The sequence below is a fragment of the Diceros bicornis genome, chromosome X (genome assembly GCF_020826845.1).
Source record: "Diceros bicornis minor isolate mBicDic1 chromosome X, mDicBic1.mat.cur, whole genome shotgun sequence".
Lineage (NCBI taxonomy): Eukaryota > Metazoa > Chordata > Mammalia > Perissodactyla > Rhinocerotidae > Diceros > Diceros bicornis.
The window spans coordinates 96,265,378-96,285,405 of record NC_080781.1 but is presented as its reverse complement, the minus strand read 5'-3'; the positions used below and the strand labels follow the sequence as shown (position 1 = coordinate 96,285,405).

General features: G+C 38.0%; 1 long non-coding RNA gene across 3 annotated transcripts in view; it reads right to left on the bottom strand.

Annotated features, from left to right (window-relative positions):
* LOC131401272 (uncharacterized) overlaps positions 1-20,028 on the bottom strand; it is an 80,158-nt gene that overhangs the window by 59,031 nt on the left and 1,099 nt on the right. For 2 of the 3 annotated variants that reach the window (XR_009217621.1, XR_009217619.1), the window contains exon 3: positions 16,066-16,204. The exons of the other annotated variant lie outside the window; for it this stretch is intronic. This is a non-coding gene — a long non-coding RNA (uncharacterized LOC131401272). The remainder of the gene's footprint in view (positions 1-16,065; positions 16,205-20,028) is intronic. 3 annotated transcript variants of the gene reach the window in all.

The following is a 20,028-nucleotide window of genomic DNA, read 5'->3' as shown; positions in this document are numbered from 1 at the left end:
AAAAATAAATAAATAAATAGACGGTTAGGAATTGCATATCACCTCCTTAGGTATCTGGTTACTTGGCCTCAATGATCTTTTCTCTTTCCTTAAAAAATATTTCTATCGAAATGCAATGCTTTCCAGATGTTCCAAACTGCAAACACCACCTATTTCATTTTGTCAGATCCATTTTCTGGTTATTAGATACTTCTGCTCTAAGGTCAAAAGACTCAGGGCAGACTAGAAATCATCTTTTGCATTTTTGTTAATCCCTACCTTTGGTAAATTGGCAGAGAGATGAATTTAGAGATAAATGAAAGGGGTATTGTGGGTTCACCTGGTGAACCACTGAAGCTACCCCCCAAAAATCCAAAGTGATAGGGCCAACTCTGTATGTGGTAACATGTGCAGGTAACATGGTTGAAATCCAGAAATAAACCATCACACCCAAGGGGAAATCCTGTGCAGAAATTCTACTGAACAGTTGAAAAGATAAGGTGGTGTGGACAATAGCAAAATGCACATTTGAGTAAAGTATGCAGAACCCATGTGTCTACAACAGCACAGTTACCCAACCACAAGGGAGTATTTGGTCAACAAATGCAGTTCTGTTTAGGGGGTAGTCATGGTGTCAGATCTTAGCTCTGCAGAAAGGATAAGTGCAAAAAAGCAATACGTAAAACATAGTGAAGGTGAATGTTAAATTTTACCTAAACTTGTCAGAGCAGTGTGGTGCTGTGACACAACTCACTGAGTGGATGAAAGGAGTTGAGGCAACAAAGGAGGAGAAAAGCCTCACTGAGTGACCTCTGGGAGGATGCAGAGATGGAAGAAATGAGAGTGTAGATACAGTGTTAACACATGGAGAGAGTGTTCTGGTTGAGAACGTGACTCCTGGAGGCAGGCAGAAACTCACTGGAAGATGGGAGTCCATGGCACCTGGGGTCTGAAGAAACTAAAGAAGGTGTACAATTTCCAGATGGCGTGGGGGATCCATTAGTAGTAAATCCTTCCCCTTGATGTCAGCTTCCTACCTTATTGAAGGTTTAGAGAGCTGAGCATGAACTCAGCTTCACTACTGCCAGTGCTCCTGGTTCTTCCCTTGCCCCCATGGACCAGTGACAGATGTGCAGGGCACTTTCCTTCTTACCAACACTTGTGTCATCTCAGTGTGTAAAGGGGCTAGACAGCATCCCATGGAAGCAAATCTGTTCCTTTCCCAATCGGTCCTAAACCTGGATGACTCAGACCCCTGGAGTGTCCAATCAGGTACCTCTGGGCCCTGTCTGCTCACCTGAGAGCCCCCACTCTTCACTCCAGTCAGGCTGGATTCCCCGCCTCCTCACTCCCATCCAGCCCCCATTAAGTCCTGCCCACTGTACCAGCCCAGCTCCTCTTTGAGGAGACTCTGACAACTCCAGTGAGACCTTCCACCTCTTTATAAATTAAGGAGGTTCTACAGAGGTCACCATAACTTCCACAAGGACCAGGACCATGTGAAACAACTACCACGACCTCTGCAGCCCCTGGATCATTGGAGGTGTGAAGAGTGACAGATGCTCAGTGAACACCTGTGTGATGGTGCAGGTCGCGGCAGGAGAAGGAACTCACTCTGAAATGACTCAGGCACTGGGGCCCAGAGAGAGCTCCCGACTCTTGCTCCAGTGTCCCTCCCTGCAGACCCCCAGTCACCTCTTCCTGGAGCCTCAAGTAGGTCCCAGACTCCAGGTTAACTGCACTCCTGATACGAACATGAGGGCACCAACAGAGGACAGAAAAACCAAAATTATTCCATGGGAAGGGTGAGGACTTTTCCCCCAGCCCAACTCCCTTACACTGCAAATCACAGAAACGGCACAGAATTTCCTACACAATATAGACGAGTGTGTGTGGTTTACTTCTTACATTCCCAAATACTCAATAAAACATAGTAATTCTATTGAGATTCAGAAAAAACATCCTTGTTAAAGATCAGAAGAGCTGGAATTAGAAGGCAGCAAACACCGGTGTTGTGGATGATGCGCCAAATACTGTGCTGGGATCTTGATGAAATTTTCCCCTTGAACTCCTCACAATGCTCCCTTGAGTGTAAGGACGAGGAGATTAAATAATGTTAATTTAGTTAACATTATATATATATAAAAATATATATAAAGTTAGATCCTATATATATTATATATAATAATAATAATAATATATATATTAAATAAGCTGGAAGATAACTGTGTTTGTAGGTAGTGAAAATGTGCAAAACAATTTTATATTTTGTTTAGAGAAGCTAAGAGAGTAGATCTTAAAAGTTCTCATCAAAAATTTGTACCTATGTGTTGTGAGGGATGTTAACTAGACTTGTGATCATTTCACAATATATACACATATCAAATCATTATGTTGTACACCTGAAACCAATATAATGTTATATGTCAATTATACCTCAATAAAAAAAGACAATGCACATAAAAAGCAATATAAATCCCCAACAAATACTTGGAAACACAAATAAATAAATAAAATGAAAAAGAATCATATTTAGTCAATCAGGCAAGTCATAAAATATAATGTAGAATATGGTCTCATTATGCAAAAGCATATATATACATCAACATGGGTTAACAGACATGTGTATGTGATTACATATGTTAGTGTATTACACATAAAGAAAAAAATCTGGAGAATAGGTATCAATAAATTAACAGAGACTACGTTTGTATTATATAGGGGGAGAAGGTGAAAACAGAAAAGAGAGATAGAATAATTTAAATTTCTAATACATATTTTGATATTGTTTGATATGTCAAACAAAAAAAGAATTAATTGATGAAGCGATAAATACTGAAAGGTGGGGGCGTGCCTGAGGGCCACTGGTGTATTCCCTTAAGCAAAACAAAGGAGTACTCATTGAATCTGAAACAGAAAGGCCACAAGCCTGGCATAGGCTGTGTGGGCTCTTTATCTCTTGGTAAGGAAGTGTTCCAGGTCCAAGGCCCATTCTTGTGTGACTGAGTGGAGGCTGAAAGACTGTGCAAATGAGACGTCCTTTCCCAACAGGAAGGAATTAGCAGGATCACCACTAGTGTGTAGAAAATTCCAGAAAGCTTTGGCCTATACAGTAGAATCCATACACCTCCTTCACTTCCTCTCATTACTTCACCCTTTGCCAAGTTCCCTTGAAGAGACTTTTACACCTGCAATTCTGACTCTGATCACCAGGTGACATCTTTCTCCATTTACTACAAGTTAGTTTTTTTCCCAATGAAACGGCATAATTTTTATAAACAGAAAAAAATGTTTTCCTCAAAGCAGATTATGAAACAATAAGTACTCAGTGATCACAACTCTCTTTGAAAAATTCATATGTTTATAAAAAGATTGAGAGGACATACATAGTTTCCTTTTCTGCTTATTCCTGCATCTACATCTCATTAATTTATTAATGTGTAGTGAGTGTTTACTGTATACCAAGCACTGTCATTCCAATTTGATACCTGCATCCCACATGTTCCCTCTCTTGATCTGTAGACCTGCATAATTGGAAATGTCCACAGTAAGCAAGATGGATATTAGTGCAAACCTGATGGTGTATGACCTTAAATGGACTCCATTTCAAGCAAGTTTAGTCCAACTTTCATCCTGAATCCTGGAAATTCAGCATCTAAACAGAAAATCATGTAGTTGAGAGGGGAGAAGTTGAACCTCGGGAAACTGCTGCACCTTGTAACGCACAGCTCTCTCCTCTCACATAGCACTAACAGGCTCCTACTGTCTCCTCCCAGGACCTCCTTCACAGATAGAGAGTGAAGGACGTGGTAAGCCTTGTGTGGTTTCAGTCTTGTTTCTTCTCATGGCGGAAACTACCTACAGGTTTTAACTTTTTCCTTTAGCCCTTTGTTAGGTCAGAGTGGTGGATTTCTGAACTGGTTTTATGCCTGCCTTATCCTTAGAGGGAGGTCCCTCCCACTTAGCATTCTGAGGTGACATGGAGTTTCTGCTTCATGTTAAGACCTCCTCGCTCAGTTTGAGGGGCCTGGACCCAGATCCATGGGAGACAGAAAAGACTAGAGCCAGAGTTCTCAAATACAATCATAGGACTACGATCCTGGCCCAAACATCTAATTCTCCTGATTTAGTGAAATGGTTTTCACAGATTTCCAACATCCTATTCACCTCCCCTCAGAGTTTCTCTTAGATAGTCTGTGAGGAAACAGGCATTCTCACACATTGCTAGAGACAATGTAAAATTCCTGTGGAGGGGATCTGATGCTATCCAGTAAAATTACATAGGTATTATAGGTATTTATTCTTGGAACCAGAAATCACTCCTCTAAGAATTTATCTCACAGAAACAATGCAAAAAGACAAAAAGGCATAAGCACAAAACCATTCCTGGCAGAACAATTCATAACAGCAGAAGACTAGAAACATGACAGATGTCGACTGATAAGGGACTGGTTGAATAACCTAAGGTACATCCACATCTTAGAGTACTATGCAGCTATAAAAACAGTGAGGATTCCCTCTCTGTACTGCTATGGAGTGATCTCCAGGATACACTGTTCAGTGAAAAACAAGGTGTAGAAAAGTATGTAGAGCTGCTCCTGCCCAATATAGTAGCCATTTAATGTAAATTTAATAAATCAAATTTACATAAAATTATAAACTCAGTTCTTCACTAGCACTCCACGTTTCATATCGGACAGCGCAAATACAAAACATTTTCATTTCCACAGAAATTCCTATTGGACTCCACTGATGTAGGATATGCCACATTTTACCTATGAACAGGGGTGAAGACGAATATACATGTTATATTAGCTTATATTTTTAAAAGCTAGAAGGATAAACAAAAACTGATAAAGATGATTACCTATAAGGGGATGGAGAAACAGCCCAGGACGGAAGCCAATGATGTATATATTCTCTTAAAAATATAAAACAGGACTTTCAGTTTCTGGTCCGGCATGTAAGAGGTTGGAAGTTGACACACCATTCTAACAAGTTAAAAAGCTGAATTACCTGAAAAAAATCAACAACTCTTCTTAAATCTATAAGAGAAGTGAGGTCCTAACTACCAACTTAGTATTCTGTACCCTGTGAAATTATCCTTCAAAGGAGAAATAAAGACTTTCTCAGAAAAACAAAAATTGAGGGTGTGGGAGATCAAAATTTGGCCACCCTGAAATCTATCTCTTTACCTTGGTTGTTTTCTCTGAAGGACATTTGACCTCCCCCACTAACTGCCTAAAGAATTTGACATGGTGGCTCCTTCCTAGAACAGATCTATCATGACTGCTATAAAGATAATGTAGGATAGAGGTTACAATAGAAAAGGCACCAACAAGCCCATCTTATCGGGAGTTCTGTCTCTCTGGCCACATTCTTTGGATGGCCCTGCGAAGAGTTGCCAGACAATCATTTACAAGGGAAGTCTCCATTTGTAAAGGTGTCTCCATTTGTAAAGGTATCTCCCTCTCTGTATTGAGAAGAGAGGGGATGAGCTCATTTCTAGAGACTTATCAATGTGGAAGGTGAGGCCTTGGGGCTGCATAATAAACCTTACTCTTGTTTACTGTGCTTTAGTGGTAATCTCCTGTAACTGACTCCCCCCACCCACAAAATCCTCCTTTGTCATTGGCTGAACATGGTTTTTAAGATGAGAATTTCTGCTATTGTATTGAGAAACACAGTGTCCCTGCTTTCTCCCATGTATACATGTTATTAAACTTGGTATTATTTTCTCCTGCTAACCTGTCTTGTTAATTATTTGGCCAGCCATAAGAACCTTAAGGAAAAGGGCAGAGGGAGATTCTCCCTCTTCCTCCGACAAGGGAATTTGTTGTCAGTAGATGTGCCTTGTAAGAAATGTTAGAAGTTTTTTAGAGACAAGGAAAATGATATAGGTAGAAAGCTCAGATCTACATAAAGGAAAAGCATTGGAAAGGAATAAGTGAAGGAAAAACAAAAACTTTTATTTTTTTTATTCTTAATTGACTTAACAAGTAACAGTTTGTTCAAACTAATAATAGCAACACTGTATTTGACTATATATGCTTATGTATATACTTATGCTTACATATAAGTGAAATAAATGACAGCAAAGATACAGGGAGAGGAGGGAGGAATTAGGATCATTTGGTTATTATAAAGTACTTGCATTACCCATGAAGCTGTATAATGTTATTTGAAAGCAGATTTGGATTAGTTGCAAATGTATATTGCAAATTCTAGGGCAACCACTTAAAAAAGTATAATGGATATGCTAAGAAAGGAAAGAAAATGGAATCACATAAAGTATTCAATTAAAAGCACAAAATACAGAAAAAGAGTGGGAAAAAATAGAAATAGAGAACCAGGGCAATAAATAGAAAACAGTAACAAATACGGTAGATATTAATCCAACTATATAAATAATCACTTTGAACATCAAAAGTCTAAATGGGAAGATAATCAAAAGATACAAATTTCCAGTTATAAGATAAATAAGTACTAGAGATGTAATGTACAAATTGATGACTATAGGTAACACTACTGTATGACATATAGGAAAGTTAAGAGAGTAAATCCTAAAAGTCCTCATCACAAAGAGAAAAATTTTTTCCTTTATTCTCTTCTTCTTTCTTTTCTTCTTATTGTATCTATATGAGAAGATGGATATTAGTTGAACCTATTGTAGTAATCATTTCACAATATATGTAAATCAAACCATCATGCTATATGCCTTAAACTTACATAGTGATGTCAATTATTTCTCAATAAAACTAGAAAAAAAGATTTATCCTTTATCTTTATTTTCAGGGGAATCATTGTATAAATGTGGATATCTTTCAGTATGGCTCTCCTCTTTCAAGGGTCAAATATCTTCCAGTTTTTGTCTGCTTATGATCATTCTTCAGTATAGTCAAACAGTTTTTTATTATTTCTAGAGTTTATAATTGTTATCTGTGATACTAGTCTAATAAAAGCTACTAAAACAGTATAAACAAAACAACCCAAAAGATCTAAACGTACCAATTAAAAGACAGAGATTATCAGAGTGGTCCAAAAAGCAAGACCCAACAATATGTTATCTACAAGAAATCTAATTTAAATATAATGACACATATAGATTAAAAGCAAATGGATGGAAAAAGATATACCATGCTAACACTAATTAAAAGACAGCAGGAGTAGCTATATTAATTTTAGACAGAGCAGACTACAGAGTAAGGAAAGTTCTCAGGGAAAAAGGGGCATTACATAATGATAAAGGGATCAGTTCTCCAAGAAGACACAACAAGTCTTAACGTATATGTGCTTAACAAGAGAGTGTCAAAATATGTGAGGCAAAAACTGATAGAACTGCAAGGAGATATAAATGAATCTACTATTATATTCGGACACTTCAACAGCCCTCTATCAAAAATTGACAGATGTAGCAGGCAGAAAATTAGTAAAGCTATAGCTGAACTCAACCGCACCAGCAATCAACTGGATATAATGGACATCTATAGACTACTTAATCCAACAACAGCAGAATGTACATTCTTCTCAAGCTCATATGGAACATTCATTAAGATAGATCACATTCTGGGCCATAAAACACACTGAACAAATTTAAAAGAATAAAAATCATACAATGTCTGCTTTCAGACCACAATGGAATTAAACTAGAAATCAATAACAGAAAGATAGCTGTAAAATTCCAAATACTTGGAGATCAAACAACAAATTTCTAAATAACACGAGTCAAAGAAGAAATCTCAAGAGAAATTTTAAAATATTTTGAACTAAATGAAAGTAACAACTTATAAAATTTGTGGTATGCAGTGAAATCAGTGCTTAGAGAGAAATTTATAGTACTGAATGCATACATTAGAAAAGAAGAAAGAACTAAAATCAATAATCTAAGCTTCTACTTCAGAAAACTAGAAAACAAGAAGAGCAAATTAAATCCAAAGTAAGCAGAAGAAAAGAAATAATAAAATTTAGAGCAGAAATCAATAAAATCAAAAACAAGAAATCAATAGAGAAAACCAATGGAACCAAAAGCTGATTCTTTGAAAAGATCAATAAAATTGATAAGCCTCTAGCCTAACTAAGAAAATAAAAAAGAGGACACAAATTACTAATCAGAAATGAAAAAGGGACAACACTACAAATTCCATGGACATTAAAAGGATAATAAAGGAATACTATGAACAACTCTATGCCCACAAATTTGATAACCTAGGTGAAGCAGACCAATTCCTTGAAAGATACAATCTGCCAAAAGTCACACAAGAAATGGACAGTCTGATAGGCTATACCTATTAAAGAAATTGAATCAATAATTAATAACCTTCCAAAACAGAAAGCGCCAGGCCCAGATGGGTATGCTAGTGAATTCTACCAAATATTTAAGGAATAATTTATACCGATTCTCTACAAACTCTTTCAGAAGATAGAAGCAGAGGGAATATTTCCTAATTCATTCTATGAGGCCAGTATTAACCTAATACCAAAACGATACACAGACATCATAAGAAAATTACATAGTAATACCTCTCATGAACACAGATACAAAAATCCTCAACAAAATATTAGCAAATCAAATCCAACAATGTATAAAAAGAATTATACACCATGATCAAGTGGGATTTATCCCAGGTATGCAAGGCTGGTTCACAATTCAGTTAATGTAATCCATTACACCAATAAGGTAAAAAAGAAAATTACATGATCATATCAAGAGATGCAGAAAAAGCATGACAAAATCCAATACCCACTCATGATGAAAACTCTCAGTAAACTAGGAATAGAGCGGAACTGCCTTAACTTGGTTAAACAAAATCTACAAAAATCTTACAGGTAACTTCATACTGAATGGCGAGAAATTTGAAGTTTTCCACTAAGATGAAGAATGAGACAAGGATATCCCCTTTTACAACTACTTTTCAGCATTATACTGGTAGTCCTAGCTAATGCAATAAGACAAGAAAAGGAAATAAAAGGTATACAGATTGGGAAGGAAGAAATAAAACTCTTTGTTCACAGCTGACATGATTGTCTATAGAGAAAATATGAAAGAATAAAAAACTGGAACAAGCAATTATAGCAAGCTTGCAAGATACAATGTAAATAAGCAAAAGTCAATAGCTTTTCTATATACCAGCAATGAACAAGTGGAATTTAAACTTAAAAACACAATAACCTTTACACTAGAACCCCTCAAAATGAAATATTGAAGTATAAATCTAAGGAAATACGTACAAGATCTATATGAGGAAAACTACAAAACTCTGATGAATGAAATCAAAGAAGAACTAAACAAATGGAGAAATATGCCATGTTCATGGATTGGGAGGCTCAATACTGTCGAGATGTCAGTTCTTCCTAACTTGATCTATAGATTCAATGCAATCCCAATAAAAATCTCAAGAAGTAATTTTGTGGATACAACAAACTGATTCTAAAGTTTATATGGAGAGGCCAAAGACTCAGAATAGCTAACACCATATTGAAGGAGAAGAACAAAGTTGTAGGACTGATACTACCAGACTTCAAGACTTACTATAAAGCTATAGTACTCAAGATAATATGTATTGGTGAAAGTATAGTCAAATAGATCAATGGGAAAGAACAGAGCCCAGAAATAGACCTACATCAATATAGTCAAATGATCGTTGACAAAGGAGCAAAGACAATATAATGGAGCAAAGATAATCTCTTCAACAAATGGTGCTGGAAAACTGGACATCTGCATGCAAGAGAATGAATCTAGACCTTACACTCTTCACAAAAATTAACTCAAAATGGATCATAGACCTAAATGCAAAGAAGGTAACATAGGAGAAAATCTAGATGACCTTGGGTATGGCGGTGACTTTTTAGATACAACACCAAAAGCACAATCCATGAAAGAAATAATTGATAAGCTGGACTTCATTAAAATAAAAAATTTCTGCTCTACAAAAGACATTGTCAAGAGAATGAGAAGACAAGCCGTGGACTAGAAGAAAATATTTGCAGAAGACATATCTGATAAAGGACTGTTATCCAAAAATACACAGAGAACTCTTAAAATTCAACAATAAGAAAACAAACAACCCGATTAAAAAATGGGCCAAAACCTTAACAGACACCTCAGCAAAGAAAATACACAGATGGGAAGTAAGCATATGAAAAGATGCTCCACATCATATGTCATCACAGAAATGCAAATTAAAACAACAATGAGATAACACCATACACCTATTAGAATGACCAAAATCCAGAACTCTGACAACACCAAATGCTGGCAAGGATGTTAAGTAACAGGAACTCTCATTCATTGCTGTTGGGAATGCAAAATGGTATTGGAAGACAGTTTGACAGCTTCTTACAAAACTAAACATCCTCTTACCACGTGATCCAGCAATTATGCTCTTTGGTATGTACCAAAAGAAGCCGAAATCTTGTGTCCACACAAAAAACCTGCACACGATGTTTATAGCAGCTTTATTCATAATTGCCAAAACCTGGAAGCAACCAAGGCGTCCTTTACTAGGTGAATGGATAAATAAACTGTGGTACATCCAGACAACGGAATATTATTCAGCGCTAAAAAGAAATGAGCTATCAAGCCACGAAGACATGGAGGAAACTTAAATGCATATTACCAAATGAAAGAAGCCAATCTGAAAAGGCTACATACTGTATGATTCCAACTATATGACATTTTGGAAAACGCAAAACTATGGAGACAGTAACAAGATCAGTGGTTGCCTGGTATTGCAGTAGAAGAGGGATGAACTGGTGGAGCAAAAACGATTTTTAGGGCAGTGAAACTACTCTGTATAATACTATAACGGTGGACACACGTCATTATACATTTTTTCAAACCCATAAAATGTACAACACCAAGAATAAACCCTAATATAAACTATAGACTTCGGGTGATAATGATGTGTTAATATAGGTTCATAAATTATAACAAATTTATCACTCTGGTGGAGGATGTTGATAATGTGAGAGGCTACGCATGTGTGGGACAGAGGGTGTATGGAAAATCTCTGTACCTTCTGATCAATTTTGCTGTGTGCCTAAAACTACTGTAAAAAATAGTCTATTAAAAATAATAAATTCAAATATATATATTTGCTGGCTCCATACAGTGAAAAGGTCAAAAACAATGGCCAACCAAGTAGCAATGAGCACCTCTAGGACCCTGATTGAATACTCTAAAATGATTTCCCACTAAAAGGGACCAGGCTTCCTTGGAGAAATGGCTGATTCTGGGTGTGGGGTAGAAATTGTATCAGATGAGTCTGGACAAAACTATCATACCAGAAAGCATGTTAAAAAGACTCTGAAACCTAGCTGATGGAACTCTACTGCCCAAACACAGAATATTTTGAACATCAAAATGATTAATGACTGCAATGGATTAAAACATATCAAATATAAATATCTATCAGTTCATGATGACACTCCAACAAAATGCACAACAAAATAAAACCAACTCACTGCTCACCTTTGGAGGATCCTAGTGAAACAAATCATTATTTTGAAAAGTGGAAATACTGCAAAAGAATTACGCATTCATCCTTCCCTTCCTGTGTGAACCAAGTTCAGCATAACCTAAAAGTTGATGAGGTTAAGTTTCTTTTATAGAAGAATTTCAGCTAAGAATGCAAAAGAAATCAGAATTAGAACATCACTATTTTGCAAACTTTAATGAAATGCAGATCCAGGCAATGATCTTCAGAGACTGCATAAAACATGAGGTGAAAAGCACATGGGAAATTTTATAATTGATGGATCAGGTTGAGAATACTCGAACTCAGTGATCAATCTTAACATGACAAGAGGAGAGACAACTAGACACAATGAGCCTAATGGTGTAATACCATAGGAATAAACAACACCACATCTAAGGCACTTCTGCCAAAAAACCTGAATCTGAATAAGCCTCTAAACCTAATTATCAATTTAAAGGCAATATGAGGGGCCATAAACAACACAATAAGGATACAAATCAACAAAATAAAAAATTCAAACTTCACAGGACAAAAGATCCAGTTTCTTTAGCAAATAAATTGGAAGGTTAAAAAAAGGGTAGACCTTCTTTAGATTAAGAGACTAAACACCTCAGAGAGAGTTAAAGAGAAATTAAAACAGTAAAAATAAAATTAAAACCATGAGATCCCACTACATGCCCACCAGAACAACAAAATGAAAAATATGGAAAATACCAAGTGTTGGCAAGTGGGAGAAACTGAACTCTCACACACTGCTGGTGGGAACATAGATTGGAACAACCACTTTGAAAAACTGCTTGGCAGTATCTACTGAACTCAACATACACATATCCTATGACTTAGAAATGCCACTCTTTAGTAAAAGTTCAAGAGAAATGAAAATAAATGTCCATTGAAAGACATGTAAAACAATGTTCATAGTACTACATTCATAGTAAGTCAAAAACTTAAAAATACGTAGATACCCAAAATGGATACATACATTGTGAAATATCCATATAATGTAATACTATACACCAATGAGAATTAATGATCTACAAGTGTAGACAATGATAATGTAAATCACACACACATTATGTTGATTGACAGGAGCCAGAAACAAAACAGTACATGTTGCATGATTCCAGGAATTTTTCTTCTAATCTCTCAACAGAGTTTAGAGAAGGAAAGGATAATCAACACTATATTTCTTTCTTTTTTTTTTTTGGTGAGGAAGATCGGCCCTAAGCTAACATCCGTTGCCAATGTTCCTCTTTTTGCTGAGGAATATTGTCCCTGAACTAACATCCATGCCCATCTTTCTCTATTTTGTATATGGGATGCTGCCACAGCATGCCTTAGATGAGCAGTGTGCAGGTCCGCACCCAGGATACCAACCCAGGAATCCCAGGCCGCCGAAGCAGAGCGCATGAACTTAACCACTATGCCACTGGGCCAGCCCCTGCTATTCCTTTTTATTTGAAGACATTAGTGTCTTCTTATATTACTTGCAGGTTAACTTCAGAGAAGCATGTACCCTCAGAGTCCTTGAAAAGTGACTTACTACACATAGGAACAAGGCTAGTGCTACATCTGATGGACAGGCAACTGGGTGTGAGACAGAAGACACTCCTGGCCCCAGTGCCAGACCTGACCCACTAACTTTAGGTGACCTTGGGTAAGTCATCACACTTCCTCTGACCTCACCCATCCAAGAGGGTCAGATCAGCCCTGCCTCCCAAGCAACAAAAAGTGGAGCACAGAGCAAAGTGATTCCCATCTGAAAAGCACTGAGTTCATAAAAGGGAAAAGAACTCACCACAGAAGTCCAAGGAATTATTTTAACAGCCAAGTTGTCTAATGCATAGTAACTATGATTCCCTTTTTCTGTTTTTATAATTATTACCCTTGACAAAGATTCTCTCCTTGACCAAACTCTAGCCAGACTCCCCTTAGCCCTTTCTCGACTAGGCCTCAACTCTGGCCAATATAAGTCTTGAACAAAACACTAACATAGTTTCTAACAGCTCAAGGCCACATCCCTAAGATGACCCCAAATTTCCTTAAAGTGATTGCCTGAGAAAATTCAAGGCTGCCAGAACAATTTACTGTTTGTTCCAGCCAACACCTGAAGATAGGGCCCCTGTCTCCCAGCCTCTGTGGGAGGGTAGAAATCTAACTTAAATACGTGCCAGTTAGCAAACCCAGATGGGTTTCACATAGATGAACACACCCTTCCTGCTTTTGTAATTTTTCACTTCTCTGACTCTACTGAACCCCTACTCACCCCCCTCCCTATTCCCTCATACTCCATTTAAAATGCCCAGTCGCCTCTGTACAAATTGAAGTTGAGATCAGTTCATGCTGGACTCTTCTCCCTGTTGCAACAGTATGTAACTGATTAAAATCTGTCCTTATCACTTTAACTAGGGTCTGGCTTTGTTCATCTTTGACACCTGTTTGTTTCTATAATTATTACCTTTTTGTTTTTCTTAAATAAATACCATCTGGTAAATGGCAAAATACCTACTGAAGCATAGTTCCCATCCAAAGAGATATGTATGGCCCTGATCTAACACCACCCATGAGCATAGTTCAACAAATGTCTTTTTCTTCTTCCTAAGTGTACTCTTTAAGAGTGTGGGCTCTGAAGAGACACTGGATCCAAACTCTAGTTCTGCCACGTACCAACTGTGTGAGTTTGAATACTTTTACTTCATCTTACAGTCACTCAATTGCCTCACGTATAAAATTAGGATTTATGCAGTACTTTCTGTAGAAGACAAATGTTTTTAAACAAATATTGCTTTGCGTTTTTGTTTTTACAAGGATAAACAGTCCAGAGTCCCATTATTTAAATAATTTATACTGCAGAGACATTGGGATACCTAGCTCTCCGTGATCAAAGAACCTCTCTGTGCTTCAGTTTCCTCTTCTGTAAAATAAGGAAAACAATCATCTCTATGTCACAGGTTGTTGTTTTGAGAATAATTGAGTTAATACATGAAAACACTTAGAACACTGCTGGGCACACAGTAACAGCTCAATAAATGTTGGCTGTTTTAAACAAATACAATATGAGATATTTATAGTTTGCATGTGTGTTTAATAAAGCTTAATAGTTTTACAACTGAATCCTATTCATCAACTGATGCATGTTTTAAATCACTAACTTTCACTATAACCACTGTTGGATGACGTAACTCATGATCATGAGAATCTCTCAAAAGCACTTGGAACAACAGATCTCAAGAAATAGCGCCACCATTTCCGCACGTGACTGAACAAGAAGCTGAGGCCTCAACCAGGATTCTGCCTTATCCTCACATACCGCTCACACACAGCCGCTGCAGGTCCTGCCTGCCCTACCTCCTACATGCCCTGTCCAGGGCCACCCCATCCTCTGCACACTGCTGCAGCACCGGGCCAATCCACCCTTGTCCCTCTCCTGGACTTCTGCAAGATTTTCCCAATGGTTATCCCCACAGCCCTCTTGTCCCTCTCCAGTCCATTCTCCACACAGCCGCCAGAGTCACCTTGTGAGCACATGAATCACAGCATGTCACCCCCATACTCTACTCCTCCACCCTCAGAATGAACTCCAAACTCCTTACACAGCCCAAATGATGTGGCTCCTGTCTGCCATTTGACCTCATCTCCTACCACCTGCACTTTGTCCGCCAGGTTCCACCACTCGAGCTCATCGTCTGCTCCTGGAACAACTGGAGCTTTCCCACATCACAAGGCCCCTAACCAAAAGGCCAGTCCAGGCCTGGCTGTTTCTTGTCATTCAAGACTCAGTTCAAATATCACTACCTGAGAAAGAGCTTCACTGACAACTCCATCTACAATAATCCCTGTTCTGGTCATTTCTACTCTATGTTTACTTTCTTCAAAGCACTCACCCCCATATGGAATTTCCCTGCTTATCGATTTATTTACCTGCTTATTGCCAGTTTTCTCAAACTAGAATGAAATTCCAGGGACCCTGCCTGTCTTGTTCTCTGAGCTGTGTCCTCAGTGCCTAGTTCAGTGCCTCACATATACATCACTGAATATTACTTATGTAAAGGAACTGTTTCCTATTTGACACACAGAAGCAGACACAGATATTTAAAGCTGCACTGCAGAAGCTGACAAGGATATTAGACATCAAAGGATTCAAAATTTTAAAAAGTGTTTGTTGCAAATCCACAGCAGTGCTTTTTAAACTTGGATGAGTACCAGAAACAACTGGAAATATTAGTCAAAATGTAGACACCTACCATTCCACCTCCCTGTTTTTGCTTCAGCAGAACTAGAGTGGGCCCAGGAATCTACAATTTTAACAAGCACTTCCTGATGATTTTAATGAAGTGGTCCAAGGACCATGCTTGGAGAAATCCTGACCTAAACAGCTGACATTTGTGTACCATTAATTTAATGCCTACCACGCAGAATTCTATGATATCTGGGGTGTCTCTGTTTATGTAATTACTTGAAAGTGCACTAGTCCTTCCTCCGACCTACGACCACAGATTACTTTCCCACGTGGATCACACTTAAACTCCAGAGTATTCCTGGGTGTCCGGAGCAGTGGGTATTGTTATCCTGTTGTATAGACGGGGCTGGTGGAAGGATAGTGACTTACCTAAGTGTCCCAATAATGGGACCCTGATCTCCTCACTCTTGCTCCAGGAACCTGTCTGCACACTTGACATCACACTTGGTTCTTCTCTGTCAGTTCGTGTTTCTGGAGCTCAGAGTCCACACCCTTCCCTGATGGGCCACTAGAAGGGAGAGTCAGTAGATAAGACAGCACATGGAGAAGAGGAAAGTGAGAGGATGGGACAGCACATGAAACTCAGGGGAAAGGGGTGAGGATGTCCTTGCCTGTCCCCACTCCATCCACTGGAAGCTGTGCAACGACAATTTGCCTCTTCCCCAGCCCCATCACACAGCCCCTCCTGCACATGCAGTGATGCTGAAGCTCACACATCACGGAAATGGGGGCTTATCCCTGCTGGTGTTACACGTCCAAGTATTCTCTCTGGTAGTCATGCTACTATGTTAATGTCAGAGGCATCACACTGACAGAATGAAGGAGACAAAGTTGGAATTGGGGGAACTAACATTTACTGAGGGCTTACTAGATGCCACATGCTGTAGATTGTTATTTTCAGACTTTTTCTCTTGATTTTCTCAAAGTGATGCTCTGAGGTGGGCATCATAATTTCCTTTCTACAGAGTAGGGGATGGCCTCAGAGAGCAAAGTACATGTTTAAAGAATTCTAAAGAGGTGTCAAATGGACACAGAAGCCAACTTGAAGGGGCTTTCACTGGCCAATTCTTGGACAATTTGAGCATCAAAATAAATAATTATAGCAACAGATGGTAACCCTTTGAGCAAAACAGGAATCTGAGTCATACTGATATAAATAAAAAACGTATATAAACAAGGAGAAGAGAAAGCTCTACCTCCCATCAAATTTCAATGAATAAACCTGGAAGAAATGAGGAAATTAGAAAAGCAATATTTGACAAATATCATAGTAAGAAATGATTCAGGCTGGAATTAAAAATGATGCTGGGGGCCAGCCCGGTGGCGCAAGCGGTTAAGTGTGTGCACTCTGCTGCGGCGGCCTGGGGTTCGCCTGTTGGGATCCCGGGTGCACACCAACGCACCGCTTGTTAAGCCATGCTGTGGTGGCGTCCCATATAAAGTAGAGGAAGATGGGCATGGATGTTAGCTCAGGGACAATCTTCCTCAGCAAAAAAAGAGGATTGGCAGATGTTAGCTCAGGGCTGATCTTCCTCACACACAAAAAAAATAAATAAATAAAATAAAAATGATGCTGAATCTGCACCAAATTCCACAGCAGTCGCTGAGTCACCATGGTAACCACGCTCGCCAAGTGAAGCTGGAAAAAAACAACCACCACTGTCAGTTGGTTCGTATTATCTGCTAGGAAGTGAACAGGACTGACATGACCACAGTAATTAACCTCAAGTATTCTTCACAATAAACATTTCTGGCAGCTTCAGCAATATATATATATATATACATATATACATACTCATATATGTACATGCTCTCTCCTTCTGTCTCACCACCCAAGAACCCAGGAATTCATTGAGGCAAATTTGCTGGGGGGCAAAAAAGAAAAACCCCATGATTCAACTGGTTCAATTCTAACCACACACATAAAGTTGAAAGCTACCATGACTATTTTCTTTTAGTGATTGATTTTTCTGGAGAAGACCTGTAGAATTGTCTCTGTGAAATTTTTCTCCCTAGTTTCAGTACACTACCAATAACGTCTAAACGCTGATACAGAAACACAGTGAAATGCACGTTATGCATCAAGTAGCTTTTCCATTCTAGCGCAGCCTTTGCTTTCGATCAAAAAGATCCCCCAATGGCTATTGTTAAACATTTGGCTGCTGATAGTTTAGTGAAAATATAATTGGGAATTGTAATTACAAAATAATGCCATTTACAATAGCATCAAAAAGTATGAAATACATACGGATAATCTGTGCACTGATGTGCAAGTCCTGTTCACTGAACACTCCAAAACACTGCTCAGAGAAATTAAAGAAGACCTAAATAAGCAGAAAGATAATGGTCTTCATGGGTCGGAAGACTCAGTATTGTTAAGATGTCTCTTCTTCCAAAATTGATCTATTTATTCAAAGCAATCCCAATAAAAGTCCTAGCAAATATATATTTTTAAAATATTGACAGGCCAATTCTGAAGTACATGTGGAAATGCAGAGGACCTAGACTATGAAAAACAACTTTGAAAATGAAGAATAAATTTGGAGGATGAACACTCCCAGATTTGGAGACTCATTATAAACCTATAGTAGTCAAGACAGTGTGGTACTGGAATCAAGGTAGACAAGTAGATCGAAGGAAAAGAATAAAGAGTCCAGAAACAGATGCACACATATACGGACAACTGATTTTTGAAAAAGGGGCAAAAGCAATTCAGTGAAGAAATGATAGTCTTATCAACAAATGGTGCTGGGACAAGTGGCTATCATATACACAAATACAAACTGTGATCCATATATCAAACCATATATAAAATTACACTCAAAACGGATCATAGACCTAAATATAAAACCTAAAGCCATCAACCTCTAGAGAAACATAGGAGAAAATCCTTGGGTTGGGTGAAGATTTCATAGATGAGACACCAAAACTACAATCCATAAATGAACTAATACATAAATTGGATTTCCTCTAAATTAAAAATTCTTGCTCTCCCTAAGACATTGTTGAGAGAATGAAAAGATAAGGCACTGAGTGGGAGAAAATATGTGCAAATTACATATCTGACAAAGGATCTGTATTTAGAATACAGAAAATCTATCAAAAGTCAATTAGAAAAATAGATACTACAATAAATAAATGGGGGAAAATGTGAATAGACACCTCACCAAAGAAGATATAGAAATAGCAAATAAGCACATGAAAATATGCTCAACATCATTAGGGAATTATAAATTAAAACTACAATGGGATAGCACTCTACCCCTATGAAAATGACTATAATTAAAAAGACTGATCACCGCAAGCACTGGCAAGGTTGTGGAGGATAGAACTCTCATACACTGCTGGTGGGAATGAATGGTATGATCAGTTTGGCAGTTTCTTAACGATGTTAATCTTACATCTACCATATGATCCAGCCATTGCACTCTTAAGTGTTTACTCGAGGGAAAGAAAGCATATGTCCATGCAAAAACTTATACACAAATGTTCATTGGAGCTTTAATTAAAAAAAAATTTTCAAACAAATCATAGTATATCCACATACTGGGATACTATTCATCGGTCAAAAAAAAAAGGAATTACTGATATATGCAACAAAATGGACAAATTTAAAATAAAAAGGGACTGAAAGAAGCCAGGCCAAAACCAAACCAACAAAAAAACCTTTATGATCCCATTTAAAGAAAATTCTAGGACATGAAAACTAATCTACAGTTAGAGAAGATCAGTGGTTGCCCGGGTACACAGCAGCAGGGAGGGGTAGGGAGGCCAGGTAGTAGAGAACTGCAACTGTTATGTACTGGGAAAGTAAACATAACTATATGTGACTACCTGGTTATTATTTATTTATTTATTTTTGGCAGGAAGACCAGCCCTGAGCTAACATCTGTTGCCAATCCTCCTCTTTTTGCTGAGGAAGATTGGCTCTGGGCTAACATCCATGCCCATCTTCCTCTACTTTATATGTGGGACGCCTGCCACAGCATGGCTTGATAAGCAGTGCATAGGTCCGTGCCCGGGATCCGAACCTGCAAACCCCAAGCCGCCAAAGCAGAACACACGAACTTAACCACTATGCCACCGGGCCAGCCCTAGGAGTATCTGGTTATTTTAGAAGATATGGCTGGGTATCATTATAATAAGATACTCTAATTATTTTTGAAAATATAAATTCTTATAACTGACATTTTTAACTAACATTTGGAAAATTTCTGGTTTCTTAAAATTTTTCGTTATAGAATGGATAAAAATGTGGCTACCAAGGAAGAAACTATATTACAATCTCAAATTGCTCAGAAGACTTTCTAACCAAATACATACTTCAACACC